Below are 17,921 nucleotides of genomic sequence, written 5' to 3'. Positions count from 1 at the left end.
GAGTTGTTCACATCGTTGAATAAGTTCTGGTGACTGGTTTCGGTTAGGAAACTTACTTGAGATAATTCATCGAAGAACCGTCACTGCATCTCAGCATGGGGTGATTCTTGTCTTGACACCACACTACCTTCCGAAATAGCGATACAAAAACATCGGGAAAGAATGCCAGGAGAGCGTCTGTGGGAGTTCAGCCGCATGCTATACACTGAAGAACTACACTGGATCGCTAAAGAAACTGGTATAGGCATGCGTATTCAAATACAGAAAGATGTAAACAGGCAGAATGCGGCGCTGCGGTCGGCAACACCTATATAACAAGTGTCCGGTTGTTCGGTTACTGCTACTGCTGCTACTGCTTATCAAGATTTAATTAAGTTTGAACGTGGTGTTACAGTCGATGCACGAGTGGTGGGACACAGCGTCTCCGAAGTACCGATGAAATGGGGATTTTCTCGTACCACTATTTCACGAGTATACCGTGAATATCAGGAATCCGGTGAAACATCAAGTATCCGACATCGCTCCGGCCGGAAAAACATCCTGCAAGAACGGGGCCAATGGCGACTGAAGAGAATCGTTCATTGTGATAGAAGTGCAACCCTTCCGCAAATTGCTGCAGATTTCAATGCTGGGCCATCAAGTGTCATCGCGCGAACCATTCAATGAGACATCATCGATATGCGCTTTCGGAGCCGAAGGACCACTCGTGTACCCTTAATGAATGCACGACACAAAGCTTTACGCATCGCCTGGGCCCGTCAATACCGTCATTGGACTATGATGACTGGAAACTGACTGCAGCAGCAACATGTTTCATGAATCCATGGACCCTGCATGTCAGCAGGGACTATTCAAGCTGGTGGAGGCTCTGTAATGGCGTGGGGCGTTTGCAGTTGGAGTGATATGAGACCCCTCTTACGTCTAGATACGACTGGCAGGTGACACGTACGTAAGCATCCTGTCTGATCACCTGCTTCGACTGATGTTTCTTGTGCATTCCAGCGGACTTGGGCAATTCCAGCAGGACAATGCGACACCCCTCATGTCCGGAATTACTGTAGAGTGGCTCCAGGAACACACTTCTGTCAAGGGAACCTCCCCATCGCACCCCCCTCAGATTTAGTTATAAGTTGGCACAGTGGATAGGCCTTGACAAACTGAACACAGATCAATCGATAAAACAGGAAGAAGTTGTGTGGAACTATGAAAAAATAAGCAAAATATGCAAACTGAGTAGTCCCTGGCCAACATAGGCAACATAGGCAACATCAAGGAGGTTGTAAGCTCAGTAGCGCCGTGGTCCCGTGGTTAGCGTGAGCAGCTGTGGAACGAGAGGTCCTTGGTTCAAGTCTTCCCTCTAGTGAAAATTTTAATTTGTTATTTTCAGACAATTACCAAAGTTCAGGCACTCACACATAATCAACGTCGCTCTCCAAAATTCCAGGACATGTTCAGATTTGCTTGGACATATGCAGGATTTGACGGTCTACACACGGAAAAATTTGAAAACGTTAGAAACATATGTTTTGACAGAGCACAGAAAACTGTGCGACTGTGAAACTGTTGCATTCATTTGTTGCAGTTTGTGTGACACACTTATGTTTTCACCACTTTTTTGGAAGTGATTATCACATCCACAAGAAAACCTAAATCGCACACATGGCGAATGGTTAAAAAGATTCTTCTTCCTTGTCCAAGTTAGGTGGGTCGACAACATATACCTGTCATGTGAAGCTCATGCCGTCACCAGTGTCGTATAGAATATATCAGACGTGTTTTCCTGTGGAGGAATCGGTTGACCTATGACCTTCTGATCAAATGTTTTAGGTTCCCATGGGAGAGGCACGTCCTTTCGTCTACTAATCACACGGTTTTGCGGTGCGGTCGCAAAACACAGACACTAAACTTATTACAGTGAACAGAGACGTCAATGAACGAATGGACAGATCATAACTTTGCAAAAATCGTAATTAAACTTTTCGCTCGAGGGAAGGCTTGAACCAAGGACCTTTCGCTCAGCAGCTGCTCACGCTAACCACAAGACCACGGCACACTTGTGATCATTTACTCCTTGATATTGCCTATGTTGCTCATGGACTACTCAGTTTGTATATTTTGCTTATTTTTCCGTAGTTCCACACAAGTTCTTCCTGTTTTCTCGATTGATCTGTGTTCAGTTTTACAAGGCCTACCCACTGTGCCAAATTATAACTAAATCTGAGGGGGGTGCGATGGAGAGGTTCCCGTGTGAGTTTGAACAGTTCCGCTGACCACCGAACTCCCCAGAGATGAACATTGAGCATATCTGGGATGCCTTGCAATGTGCTGTTCGTAAGAGATCTCCACTCCCTCGTAATCTTACCTATTATGGACAGTCCCGCCGGACTCATGATGTCAGTTCCCTCCAGCACCACTTCAGACATTAGTCAAGTCCACGCCACGTCGTGTTGCGGCACTTCTGCGTGCTCGGGGCCCTACACGATATTAGGCAGGATATTAGGCAGGTGAACCCGAACACCGCCGCAAACAGTGGCGGAGGGAAAAAACGATGGGATTAGTATATGATATGCCTTTGATATTTTATACATTAACAGCAGACAATCCGACAAAGTATACAAAGCCTAGGCAATCTTTTCATGCGTTGACGTTCCATTTTAGGCATTCTGTAGAATGCCTAATTCCACATAATTCCAGTAACATATGCAATATGGTGGCCACGACTCTTCGTATTATACCCGACAACAAGCGTGCAGGATTCAAGAAAAACGAACAACAAACTATAGGAGACAAACTCTCTGCTGATGTTACTGGATACACGAAGGTTCAAAATTCTGACACGGGTGCTATGTTTGTTACCACACGGTGACTACAACACAAAACAAATCATTTTGTTTGTTGGAATTTCTGCCAAGTCAATCCACTGTTTAAGTGCAACCTGCATTCCGTCATCGTTCCAGCAAGCAATCACCTCTGCACAAGCAAATTTATTATTAGAATGAGATTTTCACTCTGCAGCGGAGTGTGCGCTGATATGAAACTTCCTGGCAGATTAAAACTGTGCCCGACCGAGACTCGAACTGGACCTTTGCCTTCCGCGGGCAAGTGCTCTTGCATCTGAGCTACCGAAGCACGACATCCCCAGGTTGTGGCTAAGCCATGTCTGCGCAGTATCCTTTCTTTCAGGAGTGCTAGTTCTGCAAGGTTCGCAGGAGAGCTTCGGTAAAGTTTGGAAGGTAGGAGACGAGATACTGGCAGAAGTAAAGCTGTGAGGGCCGGGCGTGAGTCGTGCTTCGGTAGCTCAGATGGTAGAGCACTTGCCCGCGAAAGGCAAAGGTCCCGAGTTCGAGTCTCGGTCGGGCACACAGTTTTAATCTGCCAGGAGGTTTCAAATTTATTATTTTTTATTTCTCGGATCGCTGGACAACATTCAAAGAAACCGTATTAACGAGTTTCATTACGAAAAGTAAAAGACAATAATTAACTTTGAGAATTACATAGATGTAAGAATGCAGAGTCTCGCGGTGATAACATTTAATGAAATGTTCTCGGGATTCGAACCGCGTCCATTGCTTAAAAATACACTACTTGGCCAAGCTCCTCGCTCCACAAGTAGGACACTGCTGATAAATTCTGCTGTGCTTTTAATATGATGTTCGCAGACTCAACCATCTACGCCTTAGTGAGGATGATATTATGGTGAGTTTTGACGTAGTGGCGCTGTTTACGAATGTGCCTATCAAAGACGCTTTGGACCTATTTCCCAGTACTTTGTGCCTAAATAGCTCGACCAATCACTTACACTCTTACGTCCTCCTATTTCGTGTACAACGGCCAGTATTACGATCAGACAGACGGCGTAGCAATGGGTGGCCCGTTGGCTCCAGCTGATGCAAACCTGTTTATGGAGTATTTGGAGGATTTTGCCATAGATACTGCGCCACTGATGCCGAAGTGTTTCTTTAGATACGTTGACGGCACTTTCGTCATTTGGTCACACGGACGCGAGAAACTAGACGAGCTTTTGGAACACCTCAATGGCATCAACAGTAACACCCAGTTCACCATGGAGGTGGAAAAAGATAATGCATTGCACTTCCTCGACGTCCTTGTCCAGCGTAAGCGAAATGGGTGCCTTGGCCACAGCGTCTGCAGAAAACCCACCCACACAGACCTGTACCTGCACGCCACCAGCCATCATCATACAGCACAGAAGCGCACAGTATTACAAACATTGGTGCATCGTGCAAGAGTAATATTAGACGACGATAACCTGCCCCATGAACTGAGCCACCTCCGCAACGTTTTCAGGAATAACGGCGACAGCACCCATCAAGTAAAAGTAATAATTTCTGGGAAATATCAAAATAAGACCACCGACGAAGAGCAGGAAAAGAAACTTGCTTTGCAACCACTCTGTGACTGGGTGTCGGGCAAAATAAGCCACCTGTTGAAAAGACGCAAGATCAAATCAATCTTCAGGCCTCCAACGAAAATCCGTCAATTATTGAGACCAGTTAAAGACGCAGTTTGTCTGAGAACACCTATAGTCTACGAAGTAACTTGTGGATGTGGCCAGAAGTACATCGGACAAACAGTGCGCACTGTGGAACAACGCAGGAAAGAACATGAGAGGTATTATCGCCTACTCTATCCAGAGAAATCTGCGTTAGCTGAGCATGCGTTAAAAAAAACGGTCACCACATAAAATTTGGCTATACCTCTGTCGCGGCTCGCACTAATGGTTTCTGGGACAGTTTAATAAAGGAAGCTATTGAAATAAAAATTACCGCAAACACTGAATAGAGACGGTGGCTTGCACCTCAGCACTGCGTGGAATCCAGCGATCGCGCAGTTGAAGAGGGCACATCGCACGCCGACTCAAAACATGCCCATATATGGCACTGTCACAGGCACCAGTAACGTCACAGCCGGCAGCTGCCTTATGTAAGGGCGTACCAACAGCCCACTGGCAGTCATACCACTTGTCAATGGCCAAGGAGTGCTTGGCCGAAAGCTCGTGGAGTTTTAAGCAATTGACGCGGTTGGGAACCCGAGAACATTTTATTCAAACATGGAACTACTTCGCCAGAAGACATTGTTTACATAAATTGGCGATGTTTGGATCTGAACTCTTGAAAGGCATTCGGCAGCCCTTCTTGCTTATCTGTTATGCGGGCCCTCTAACTGATAAGGGGCCGCTACGACAATGCACAAGTCGGTGAATAGCCTTACACAGAAATCCTTGAGTCTTAGCGTTTGTAGGGTTCTGATCACGTCGTCTCACCATCGCAGAGTACTCGAGCAAAGAAAATTTCTGACACGGCCGGGAATCAAACCCCATGGTCTAGAGGCAGCTATGATCACCACTACACCTTACTCTTTAGGATTTATTGCATATAAATTGATTCTGGCGTGTAGCCCATTCTCCACCAGATGGGTATGCTCTGCTCAGACTGCTCAGTGTGTGTGTGTGTGTGTGTGTGTGTGTGTGTGTGTGTGTGTCGCTATCCAAAACTAAACACAGAGAAGACACGCATTTTGGAAAGATCTTTGATGTGCAGCAACATGTACGCTGCAAATTTTCGTATTACGAAAGCATAAATTCGAATTCCGCCGAACACCGCATCTTACTTTACGAAGCATTGAAATCTAGATTTCAATGCGCTTTTGTAAGCCAGTCATAGCTCATGTCACGTGATCTCGCCAGCCTTTGACAGCGGGTATTCAGAGCTTAGGGCACGTGATGTAGTCGGCCAACAGCAACATCACTTAAGTAGTGCAAACACACAAACAGAAAGAGTTAATGGTTTAAATTAATATACATAGTGTTGCTACATGACATGCAAAGCTTTCACATTTAATATTGGTCTATATGATTAATACGCTGCAGGAGAAGCTAAGCTTTTACTTACAATGTTGTTCTTTTATGCGCGTATTACAATTTAAGATATACCACACAAATGTGCCAGTAAAATGTTTAATAATGACATGAATGTCTGATCTTCTGGGCTCGAGATTCATCTAAATGGCTCATCATCACAGAGTTAATTTTTAAATGAGAGTCAAACGCTCTGTGATTTAAGAAATTCATCGTACATCATCGCACATAGTTCCGGTATAGCTGCCAGAATGCTACTTTGATGGTAACTCTTTTCAAAGCACCATTCGGAATTTTTTCCCGCGACCTGTTAGAAATCGGTTCGTTTCTGCACTTGCCAGAGACGCCACATGACAGGCGTGACCGCGCTTGTGCAGCTACGATGTCGTAGGAAGCCCGTATGTTCACAGGTGTAAAACATCAAAAGCTCTTACATTATATCATAAGAGAAACAAGACATCAGAGGACACTCGAAGAGCATCAGAATTTCGTGACACGAATGTGCACTTTAAATGTGCAAATTTTAATATGTCCAGATTCCCAGTGAAGTAAGCCACGACCTGATAGTAAGATTTCAATGTGGTTTTCTGGATGTAAATTTTCTTGGAGTACCAGTACTGTATTACCTCATGTTTGGTTCTTTATTATGGCATAATGCCATACGTGCAAGAAGTTGAAAACGTGCACTCGAAATGCAGCGAACAGTGTGTGGAATTTAACACTTCGTTTCAAATATATTGTCTGCCTCAGCGGAAAAGATTAATAAAAGAAAATTTCTTTAGCAAACCGACAAAAATGATTTCATTGTTCTGCAAGGCAATTAATGCTCGACTGTCAGAAAGGTGGAAATAAATTTGCAACTAGTAACACATTTTAGCCTTCCGTAATTACGTGAATTTATTTTATTTCGTTTGATAGCTCCCGGCCACAGAAATCTGTTTTGTTTTCATTTGACGTGTGAGCAGTAAACGAAGGGGGAACAGCAAAATCACTAAATTGAAACACGTATATTTTGTAATGGTTACCATCAAACCATATTCAGGACAGTGGAAATTAAAATGTCCTGTGGTCTCTCTCCTGCTTACAGTAGGCCGGTTTGACATCCTGTCCCCTTTTCTTAAAAAAAACTCTTCAGAAAATTTGCACACACTATCCCATATCAGTTAACAACTTGCTGCTTTGTGTGACAAAATTAAATATAGGATACATAAACCCAGTAAAGACATGACAAGCAAAACAAAAAATTCTAGGAGCTAAGGATCGAAGAAATGTGTATTCTCTCTCTAATCTTGCTACAGCTTTACATGGCGTGCTTCCCTTTCTGCGAAAGAATCCAGTACCTCAAAGTTCGTCAAACGTCTTGCTACATGAAAAGTCGATATGTCGTTGTCTAATACTGAGAAAGCTGTTATTACAAATAGCACCCAAGACTGGTGTGGATTCCGATCTGATTACGTCTATTTTGTCACTGTCTGGTAGGTAAAACAAAATAGGCCTTTCTAATGCTCAACAATTTTAACACAAATCAAATAAACGTGACTGTTTTGGTACAAACGGTCTTTTTTGTAACGACAGAACATAATTCACATGTACCAGTATCAAATCCCTATTTCACCCACTACAAGCAAAAAGCTTTACGTTAAGAAATAGTTTCACACTTCATTCATACGCTCCAGTTTCTCAGGTATAAAATCGAGAAGTAGTAGCACGAAATTTTTATACAAACTTGGAAGGAGAAGAAACGGATACATCACTAAAATTATGGAACAACATTACGATTCCAACAGTCTTGTTATCACTAATTCTGTAACTATTCCCGCCAGTGTCAAAGCTTATTCGCAGGTTAACTTCACTAACCCTGCCACGATCACCAGTTTAGTTATCCCGCGTTTATTCTCCGGTTAGACGTTATTAAGTGATTGTGGAACATTTTCTGCACTACTCCCAGAATAGAACTTCAGCGGCTGCTACAACTAGCCCTTACTAGTATAGCGATATGGCCAAAAATTTTCTGTCAAAATTTCATTTTCTTGGATACATAGAGAAGGTAATACGTGATCTTTCTTTCCTGTTATTCGTTTATTTCCACTCCTGTAGTCTGAATCTATGGATGTCGCTAGTAATTATAACAACGCTCATCATTCGCAAACCCAACCAACCACACAATCAGACAGCGGTTGGCATTCATCCGTTCGGCCTTACACCGCTCAGCTCGTGTAGCCCCTTTTGTCTGTAGGAAAGTTTGTTTCTACATGCGACGAGGATTCCCCCGACACAGATATGTACACTATGCACGCATTCACAAAACAACTTACGATTCATTCAGAAAGCAATTTAGAATGTGTTAAAAAACCGACAGGAATGCGTTTCAAAGTCATATGAATAATCGATAGACTAACGTGCGCTGGATGCAAGTCGCTTTGTGAAACAAGGTCCCCCCCCCCCCCCCCCCCCCTTTGCCAGATTGCCAATCTTTAACGTCCATTTACTGCCAGAAATTTTGGGAGAGACATTTTTGTATTGCTGGTACGTAAGGAACCGCGCTGCGAAGTCCAAGTGCGATTGCATGCAAACAGTACTGACAACATGGCACCACAACTACCAACTGCTTCAGAGCGCTACTGGACTAGGGATCAAGATCTACGACAGCTTGAGGACTCAGATCGAACGTGACCGAATTGAGCGCAGGCTGGCGATAGTTATCTACTGACACCGACTATCTGATCTGATACTTTTAACCCCGTTCATCTGTTATCTCTTAAATATCACTGTGGAAAAGAGGGCCGGAAAATCAAATTTAATTGAGTACCCTGAAACCATACTTAATGGTTTGAATATGTTACAAATTTACATAAAAGCTGGCTACACCCACAACGTCAATCGCAGTTCGACACGTAATTTAAAGATGCAGCCTTCAGACACTTTAACAGCTTAGGAAATAAGAATATGTCAACTGAAAGACTGAACACAATCAAAGACACAAATCTCTCATCGACACGCTTATTTACGACGTCTTGTGTCGCTTACACAGAAATAATTCGCACGTTGCACACAGGTGCGCGAAAAATTTACGTTTCACAACTGAGTAAAGCCTGTATATCTAAATTTCTCTTTTTAGAACGAATATTCGAAGGTCACAGGTAACAACGCTGATAACACGTAAACATGACTTGATGCAGAAGAACCTTATGACGGCATGTGCACTCGCTCACAGGCGATTATTAATAAAAGAAATACATTTTCAGTAACTGTCTGCGGCCATCGGGAGTATTTTGACAATGAACCCATCTAGATCGGTTAACAAACAGTATTTCTTTAGTCATCACGCCGTTTCTGCTACTGTCCACCATCAGAGGATTAAAAATATACCAGTTGTGCACAGGTTTTGATACTACATTTTCTAAAATTTGATCGAAGTTTTCAGATGATGACTGCAATGGCCGATACGAAATAATACGTAAAGAAATTTATTACCCGTTCTAGAAGGATCTATTCGCAAAAAAAATAAAAACTAAAAAATAAAAAATAAAGAAGACGTTAGGGATCTTCTTTTAACGCGTAGCGGCTGCTATTCTGATGTGGCTCGTATCATTATCTTCGAGGAATCAGCTTGAACAGAGTCAACTCAGAATGAAACCAGAGGAAGATCTACGCACCGTCAACGTGTTAACTATTCGTTCATTACACAATTCTCTCTCCAGCCCTTGCACGTTCAGCTCCTTACAGCCTAATAGAATTACGAGGAAGAACAGATTTATAACAGCATACAAAATACAAAGACATAAAATTACAGTGTTGTCATACCGCACGTCCAAAATATTGCTAACGTTAAGTGTCGAAGACGCACGTTTCGTCGGTCTACATTTAACACTCTCATCCACCATTGACAGCTCACCGCTGCAAACCTCATATCGCTGCAAACCTCATACCGCTGCATCCCAGGCGCCTCCAGCCGCTGTGCGCAGCCCAGCACTCCGTGTTCCTCCTACGTGCGACGACGGACCACGAGACTGACTCCCTGTCACGAGTGAAGCTGCACCGCCCCCTCAGCAAAAAGACTCTTCCCCTTTCTCATACCCACATGGTGCATTTCGATACTAAGAACTGCAAAGAACATCGCTCGAGATTCTGCTCCATCAGTTGCTTACGCATAACTCATGTTGTCCCATCAAAATGTGTTGTCATACTGTACGATTTTTCACTGTATCTTAACTATTTATTTCATTGTACGATGTTTCCGAGTTGTGCCTTCTATTGACAGAAACGAATTTGTATTCAGCAGTTCTCATAGAAAACAGTACTCTGCTTTAATTTCCTCAAATTGTGACACATGAGACTTGTCCAAGCGAGTACATACCGCGGCAAACCCCATACCGCGGCAAACCCCATACCGCGGCAAACCCCATACCGCGGCAAACCCCATACCGCGGCAAACCCCATACCGCGGCAAACCCCATACCGCGGCAAACCCCATACCGCGGCAAACCCCATACCGCGGCAAACCCCATACCGCGGCAAACCCCATACCGCGGCAAACCCCATACCGCGGCAAACCCCATACCGCGGCAAACCCCATACCGCGGCAAACCCCATACCGCGGCAAACCCCATACCGCGGCAAACCCCATACCGCGGCAAACCCCATACCGCGGCAAACCCCATACCGCGGCAAACCCCATACCGCGGCAAACCCCATACCGCGGCAAACCCCATACCGCGGCAAACCCCATACCGCGGCAAACCCCATACCGCGGCAAACCCCATACCGCGGCAAACCCCATACCGCGGCAAACCCCATACCGCGGCAAACCCCATACCGCGGCAAACCCCATACCGCGGCAAACCCCATACCGCGGCAAACCCCATACCGCGGCAAACCCCATACCGCGGCAAACCCCATACCGCGGCAAACCCCATACCGCGGCAAACCCCATACCGCGGCAAACCCCATACCGCGGCAAACCCCATACCGCGGCAAACCCCATACCGCGGCAAACCCCATACCGCGGCAAACCCCATACCGCGGCAAACCCCATACCGCGGCAAACCCCATACCGCGGCAAACCCCATACCAATGAAGGATATATTTATACCCGTCTACGGATATTTTACCCCTGAACACCATGCTTTTTTCACACAATGACTGGGCCGTAATACTACCATGAAAATTTGAAAAAAGGTCTGTAGTAGGAAGAAACAAGTTATATTGATTACATCACAGATTTGAATGTGCCTTACCTCTTCATTATGGAAACAATGAGTGCAGTTCATGGTCTTCCTACAATCTGAGTTTTGTATAGTCCAGATCTTATTGTATTTCTGGCAGTAAATGTGCTGTTCGTTAATATTTGTCTTAACGCATTTCGTCTGTTGTCAACCGATATTGGAGGAGCATTCCCTCTGGTATTTTAATGCTTTCAGATATCAAATTCGAACGCTTCTAATTGTTCACAATTAGGATAACTGCTGTATGGTGTGTGCCGTTATTTAGATGACTATTTCATGAAAAATTGCGTCTGGGTCACTCACGATATTCGATTACCGATGTAGAGTGCAGATCACCTTCATGTATATAACTATAGATACAAAACGCTGTTTTTCCAGAAGGGTGTCAGTGAAACAGTTCCACAAACCAATTCTTTCAGTACCTTACTAGCTGACTGAAGTATCGTATTTAACAGGTGAGGCCTGAATCGGGAATTACACTTCGCTTGAACAGATTTGACTGATCAGTCGTTTCGTCACTGCAGCCTACTTTCTTATTCTATATGGCTTAGTGTATTTTGCAGAGAGAATAGGACAAATTGCGTATCACTTATTGTGACATCTCATTAACTAGCACATCTTATAAACTGTTCATTTTCTCCAGAAAAGACGGATATTACAAGTAAAAAGGGGAATATATGAGAAGGGGATTTATAAAGAATCCCATCCACCACTGATCAGTTTTTTCCACTGGAGGAAGCCATATCTGAATACGCATAATACAACAAAACTACATTTGCTAACATGAAGAAAACCTACGATAGCATAAACAGAGAAAAGTCATGGGAGAAAATGCACAATTCTGGAATACCAATAGAGAGTACAAGTTTTGCAAAAGTTACATTGGAAGCCTGGAAAGGGGGAGTGAAAATGCAAGGAGAATATTCCAACTCTTGACATAAGAAGGGCCAGGCGAGGTGATGCAGTATCATAGCTCTTGTTTAAAAATAATCATACAGGAAGTAGTGGAAACAGCAGGAAAGCCAGGAGAGCCAGGAGAGGGTATAAACGGAGGAATAAAATTGAAAATCTTGTCTTTGCAGATGATTATGCAGTAGGGGCCTACTGGCTGAAAATCTAGATGAAAACCATTTTCCTGTAATACGAGCCCCGTGATTTGTTAAAATAAAGAGAAAATGAAATTCATGAGGACAGAAAGAAATTACAAGACAAAAATGGTGGGATACACTGCATGTCGATAACCACGTTCCTGAAGAGTCTATAAGACTTAATCTGTATCCAGAGCGTCATATTCACTCAACGCATTACTGACATCCAAAATATTTTCCAGAGGGACCAAAAGAAGGATAAACAAAATTCAGTCAGAGCAGTGTTACTATACACCGCAAAAACAGAAAGATAAGTGTACAGAGAGTAAGAAATATTTTTAAGTAAAATGTTGTGGAAGATATTTGCATCAATTTGTGAGGGAAGACAGCGGCGAAGAAGAAGAACGAACAGAGGGCTCATGGCGATACACAGGCTGAGTCGCCAACTACCGCCACCTAGAATAACTCCTGAAGTACGATAGTAGCTGGAAAGTTTGTGGGACAATTGTTGCTCGGGACAACGGGGGCCATAATATGACATTGGTTTTTGTTGCTATGTGGGGTCGCTTCCGAGATATGGTCATCTTTTTAAATGGGATGTTTTAGTTTGGTACCTATTTTCTGATAATGGCCATCGAAACGAATCCAGCGATGTGTAACAGTAAGGTTTTTGAAGATCAACGAAAGTTACAAAAGTGGCATAAGTGTCCATTTACAGAAGGTGTTCGAAGTGATGACCATTGGTATAAATGCAGTGCTGCAATTGATCATGGTTGGAGTGGTATTCCTTATCACTTCGGCACTTATCGAAGCACATGCTCTGACAGTTCTCTATCGTATATCGTGCAAATAGTAAATATTTGCCGAATACGGCGTATCTATCTAAAGTGTCATCGACATGTAAACACCATTCGACGGTTTCGCAATACATCACTAACAGTAACGGTACGACTAGTATCGTCGAATCAAGCGAATGTGATTGATGTATTCCTTCGAAGAACAAGTCTACATGCTTCTCATTTACGGAGGAGAATGCCAACGAAATTCAGTCAGAGCTAGAGACATATATATTTAAAGATATCCACAACGTACTCACCCTACATGTCGTACATTTAAATACGTGTATGATAAACAGAGAACTTTATCTTTAACGCCTCGGAAACACATCCGACAAAGGAAAGTTACTAACGAGAGAACGGAAATTGGTACTCTTGCCACTGTGGTTAGAGATCCTTGTGTTAGCTCGCGTCAAATCGCAAGAGAATCCGGCATGAGCCAGTGTAGTGTTGTTCGTGTTCTGCATCGCCATAAATATCATCCTTACCATATCAGTCTTCACGAAGAATTAACTGGTACGGATTGCAGGCGTCGCATTGAATCTGAAGTTGAGCTCATCACCAGAATTCAAAGGGATGACATTTGTAATTTTGATTTTATTTACTGACGAGGCTACTTTCACGAACCATGGAAATGTTACTTTGCGTAACACACATTATTGGGCAACATTGGTTGCGGCAAGTTGCACACCAAAAACCGTGGCCGGTGAATGTTGTTAGATTCTGGAGGACAGAAATATAGCCCCCATTTCATCGAAGGAAATCTTAATGGTAGGAAGTACACCACATTCCCGCAAGAAACATTACGTCTGTTACTGGAAGGAATACCTTTAGGAATAAGGAACAAAGTGTGTTAATTTGTGTCCGGCACATTTTTCGGTAATGGCTAGAAATGAGTTGGAGAGAGAATTCCGAAATCGTTGGATTGGACACGGAGGAAATGTGTCGTGGCCGGTTCGTTCGCCAGACTTAACACCTCTGGATTTTTTGTGTGTGGATTCGTAAGGGACATTGTTTATAAAGACGTTCCAACTACACCTGAAGATATCGAAGTACATGCTCTGACAATTCTCTCTCGCCAAAGTGCCGAAGTGATCAGGAATAACACTCAGTCCATGATAAGAAGATTGTAGCACTGCATTGATATCGATGGTCATCACTTTGAAGGTCAACGAAGGTCACAACGCTGGCATGAAAGTCCATTTACAGAATATTTTCAAAGACCTTACTGTTACATATCATTGGATTCGTCTCTATAGCTGCTGTCATAAAATAAGTACCGAATTATAGCATCCCATTTAAGAAGTTGACAATCTCTGAAGCGACCTCACCTAGTAACAAAACACCAACGTCTTATTATGGCCCACGTTGTCCCATGCATCTTTTGTCCCACAAACTTTTCAGCTCCTATCGTACTTTCGGAGTTATTCTTGGTGCCAATAATTAGTGACTCATCCTGTATAATGAACAGATGATGTGGAAGCGAAAACAAGGAGGCTGAGATTGGCCGTGCACATCTGTAGAAGATAGCAGGGAGCAAGACCGAGGGAAGTGTCAGATGAAACCTGGAGAACGTAGGCCAAAGGAAAATGGACAGACCAGGTGGCCAAGGACCTTCATACATTTGGGGCGAGGGAAGAAGGTGGCAAGAGGGGAGTTGGAATTTGGCCTTCTCCCCCAAATCAACCCGAGGTCACTGGTCTCATCGACTTACGGAAGGAAGTCGGCATTGCCCTTTCAAAGGAACCATCCCGGCATTTGCCTAAAGCGATTTAGGGATATCATGGAGAACCTAAATCAGGATGGCCAGACGCGGGATACACACTGGACTCTCATTTGGGAGGACAACGGTTCAAACCACTGCGCCACCTCACTCTGTGAATGTGCCAAGAACTGAATGCTTTGTGGCCAGGCTACTTGACGAGGCAAAAAGCCGACTGCAGTTTGTGGTGACAGGACAGTAAGTTGGTTGAGAACACGAATCACTGTGGCGAAGAAACAACGAAACTGTGAGCGGAGTTGTGATTCCACATATTCGAAAAAGGCATTGCTTGGTGTGGTCACTGCATAGTGCATATAACCTGTTGCATAAACACCGGCAAGGAAGATCCCAAACACAAACGAACTGCGGGGTCACCACTATGGGAATGGTATCAGTAACCGGGATATAGGAAACTTAATTCCCATACATGTCGTAGCTCATATATATATATATATATATATATATATATATATATATATATATATATATATATATATATATAACACTTGACACTAGTCAGTTATTTGCTATACTTCATTCTGTACGGACGCGAAGTGAGTGCTCAGTCGAGTCTCCATCTCAACTTTAGAGTTCACAGATATTAAGTTTCGTGGTCAACACAAACTATCAACGCCACAAGGTACACCGCTTCCATTGGAGGTTCGAGTCCTCCCCCGGGCATGGGGGTGTGTGTTGTGAGTTTAAGTGATGTGTAATATTTAGGTACTGTATATCTAGCTCCAAACTGTACAGCTAATAGTGGTAGGTGCGGAAGAACATAGTCATGAATCACAATCTTCTCCAGTGTACTTCAGTTCCCCACTGCAGTATACGTTATGGTATCACAGTATCATCAATTCTTTTTACATGACCGTAACACAGCTATTTTCTTCTACACAACACAACACATTCTTCCATTTCATTCCGTTTTCCTATACACTTCAGTGTTCCTTTTTCTTTTTATGAAATTCTTGCTCATTTTCTCCAAAAATCATTGTCCAATACTTTCAGTGTATTAATATGCCTCCTATTAGTTATCGAAGTCTCTGCTTCATACAATACTATACTATCTAATATCAATTTCCTTATGGTAGTTTTAGCTTTTTTCATCAATTTGTGTTCCATAAAATTCAGCTGAATAAGCCGATGGCATTCTGTCCATCACTACTACTTTTATTAAATTCTAAATCTCATTTTCCCTCTTTTCTACAACAGATCTACAGTAGCAAGAATTTCTTATCTTTCAGATTTTGTTCCTCTATATCAACTGTTTATCTAGAAAAATAATGTATTTTGTGTCTTCATTACTGATCTTCAGACCACAGCTTTTTATTCTACTGCATATTGCATATGTAAATTGTATACTGTGCTGTGGCTACTTCATCAACAAATAGAAATAAGAATAAACAAATATACATTTACTAATTCCATTCCCCTATCTTTATGAGACCGTGCCCTTATAGTAATATGTTGATGACATGGGCATTCGTGTTCCTTTTAAAGTCGGCAGTACATTTACACAGATATTTAAGAGTATTTCTAATACTTTTTCCAATGAACAGGTCTCTCTTCACCAAATTTAATGTTTTCCAACACAGATTCCTTGGAACAGTATCATAAGCTGCTACTTAATTAAAACTAATCCAATTTTCTTCACCAGCTCACTGACCACCTTGCATTCCAAAATTAGCTTTCCCTCTTATTGCTTTCTCAGAAATCTTCACGAATAAATACCTGACACATAATTTGAACAAATTTTACAATGCTTTTTTTTGAAATATGGCAGTAATAGAACCTAATCTCATTTCTCAGATTGTACATCACCATGCAATGTTTGGTTGAATAGTCACACTCTTAGTTACACGACTGTCAGTATTTAGGTTTTGAAGTACCTTGGTGACTGAGCCTGTTCGAAGTGTTAGTTATTTTGTATTTGAGAAAACGGGGTGGTTCAACTGCCACAAATTCGGATCTTATGATTGTGTGTTCAATTCCTTCCATGATTCTTGCTCTGAATATTATTGTGAACTGAACAATTTTTGAATTTGTTCTTCACTTTTTTGTACTGTCAGTTGCAGACTTGCATTGGATTTTCTCTCTTGGAATAAAACATACCAATAAATATGATGCAGAGTTCAGCAAGTATACAAAACAAACATGTTTTAAATTATGCTGATCACCTGAAAAAATTTTAGACACTTCAGAAACAGCTGGTGAGTATTTGTAGCTTATACAGGTTGGAGAAAATGAAATTAGATCAGAAAATATTTCGAGCATCTTAAGAAAGGCCATGCCAATTACACTTCCCAGTGTACACTATGCAGGTCGGATTGCCTATCCTAAGGCCATGAAATATTTTGTGGGCCAGTTATGTTTTACCTGGAAAGCTTTAAACACTGAAAATTACAACAGCTCTTATATGAATAAAACTTGTGCATATTTATGTATAGTATTACACATGAAAATGGTACCTGGAAGTGACTAGTTTCAGTCTTGAATCAATAATTAAATGTGAAATCACATTTTTTTGCCTTTTGTGAGTAATAATGTTTTCTTTCACAGATGTGGTCTCCAGTTTTAGTGTCATCTGGAAATAACTGACGACTGATTGGCGCCATTGGCAAGAAATGTACAAAGCTACATCATCATTTGTCATATCTTTCCTCTAGAACGCAGAATTCATTTAGAACGTTTATATGTGCAGTAACACTGCCAGTAACACGTGTAAGAAGATACACGGACATAAAATAAGACTTTCATCACAGAATGGTCCTCGCTTTACAAAACAAATATGACTCCGTTTCCCGTCATCTCAAAGATATTCATATCATCAGAAGAAACAATACAACTGCAAACTTGTATTATAACTGTAATCAACATTTCTGATAAAATAGAGAAACATATACCAATTTACTGATTTAAAAAGTGACCTATATTTATGTCTACTGTGCTGTAAAAAAGTTATAGAAACATTCAGTGTCCCATAGGGATGAGGTCCCATTTATGACTATATTCATCAGCAGTTGAATTAGATGTATTTGCTGTGTTCGATGAAGTGTACTCTCTTTACCACAGCGAATGGCACAGATTGGTTTGTCACATGACTGGTATGAAGTCAGAACTTCTGCAATC

General features: G+C 42.4%; 1 long non-coding RNA gene across 1 annotated transcript in view; it reads left to right on the top strand.

The window, feature by feature from the left end:
* LOC124612265 overlaps positions 1-17,698 on the top strand; it is a 32,006-nt gene extending 14,308 nt beyond the window's left edge. Inside the window, exon 2 of the long non-coding RNA XR_006979517.1 lies at positions 17,352-17,698. This is a non-coding gene — a long non-coding RNA (uncharacterized LOC124612265). The remainder of the gene's footprint in view (positions 1-17,351) is intronic.
* The last annotated feature ends 223 nt before the right edge of the window (positions 17,699-17,921 follow it).

Source organism: Schistocerca americana, chromosome 4 (genome assembly GCF_021461395.2).
Source record: "Schistocerca americana isolate TAMUIC-IGC-003095 chromosome 4, iqSchAmer2.1, whole genome shotgun sequence".
Classification (NCBI taxonomy): Eukaryota; Metazoa; Arthropoda; class Insecta; order Orthoptera; family Acrididae; genus Schistocerca; species Schistocerca americana.
The sequence above is the reverse complement of the archived record's forward strand: the minus strand, read 5'-3'. Positions and strand labels throughout refer to the sequence as shown.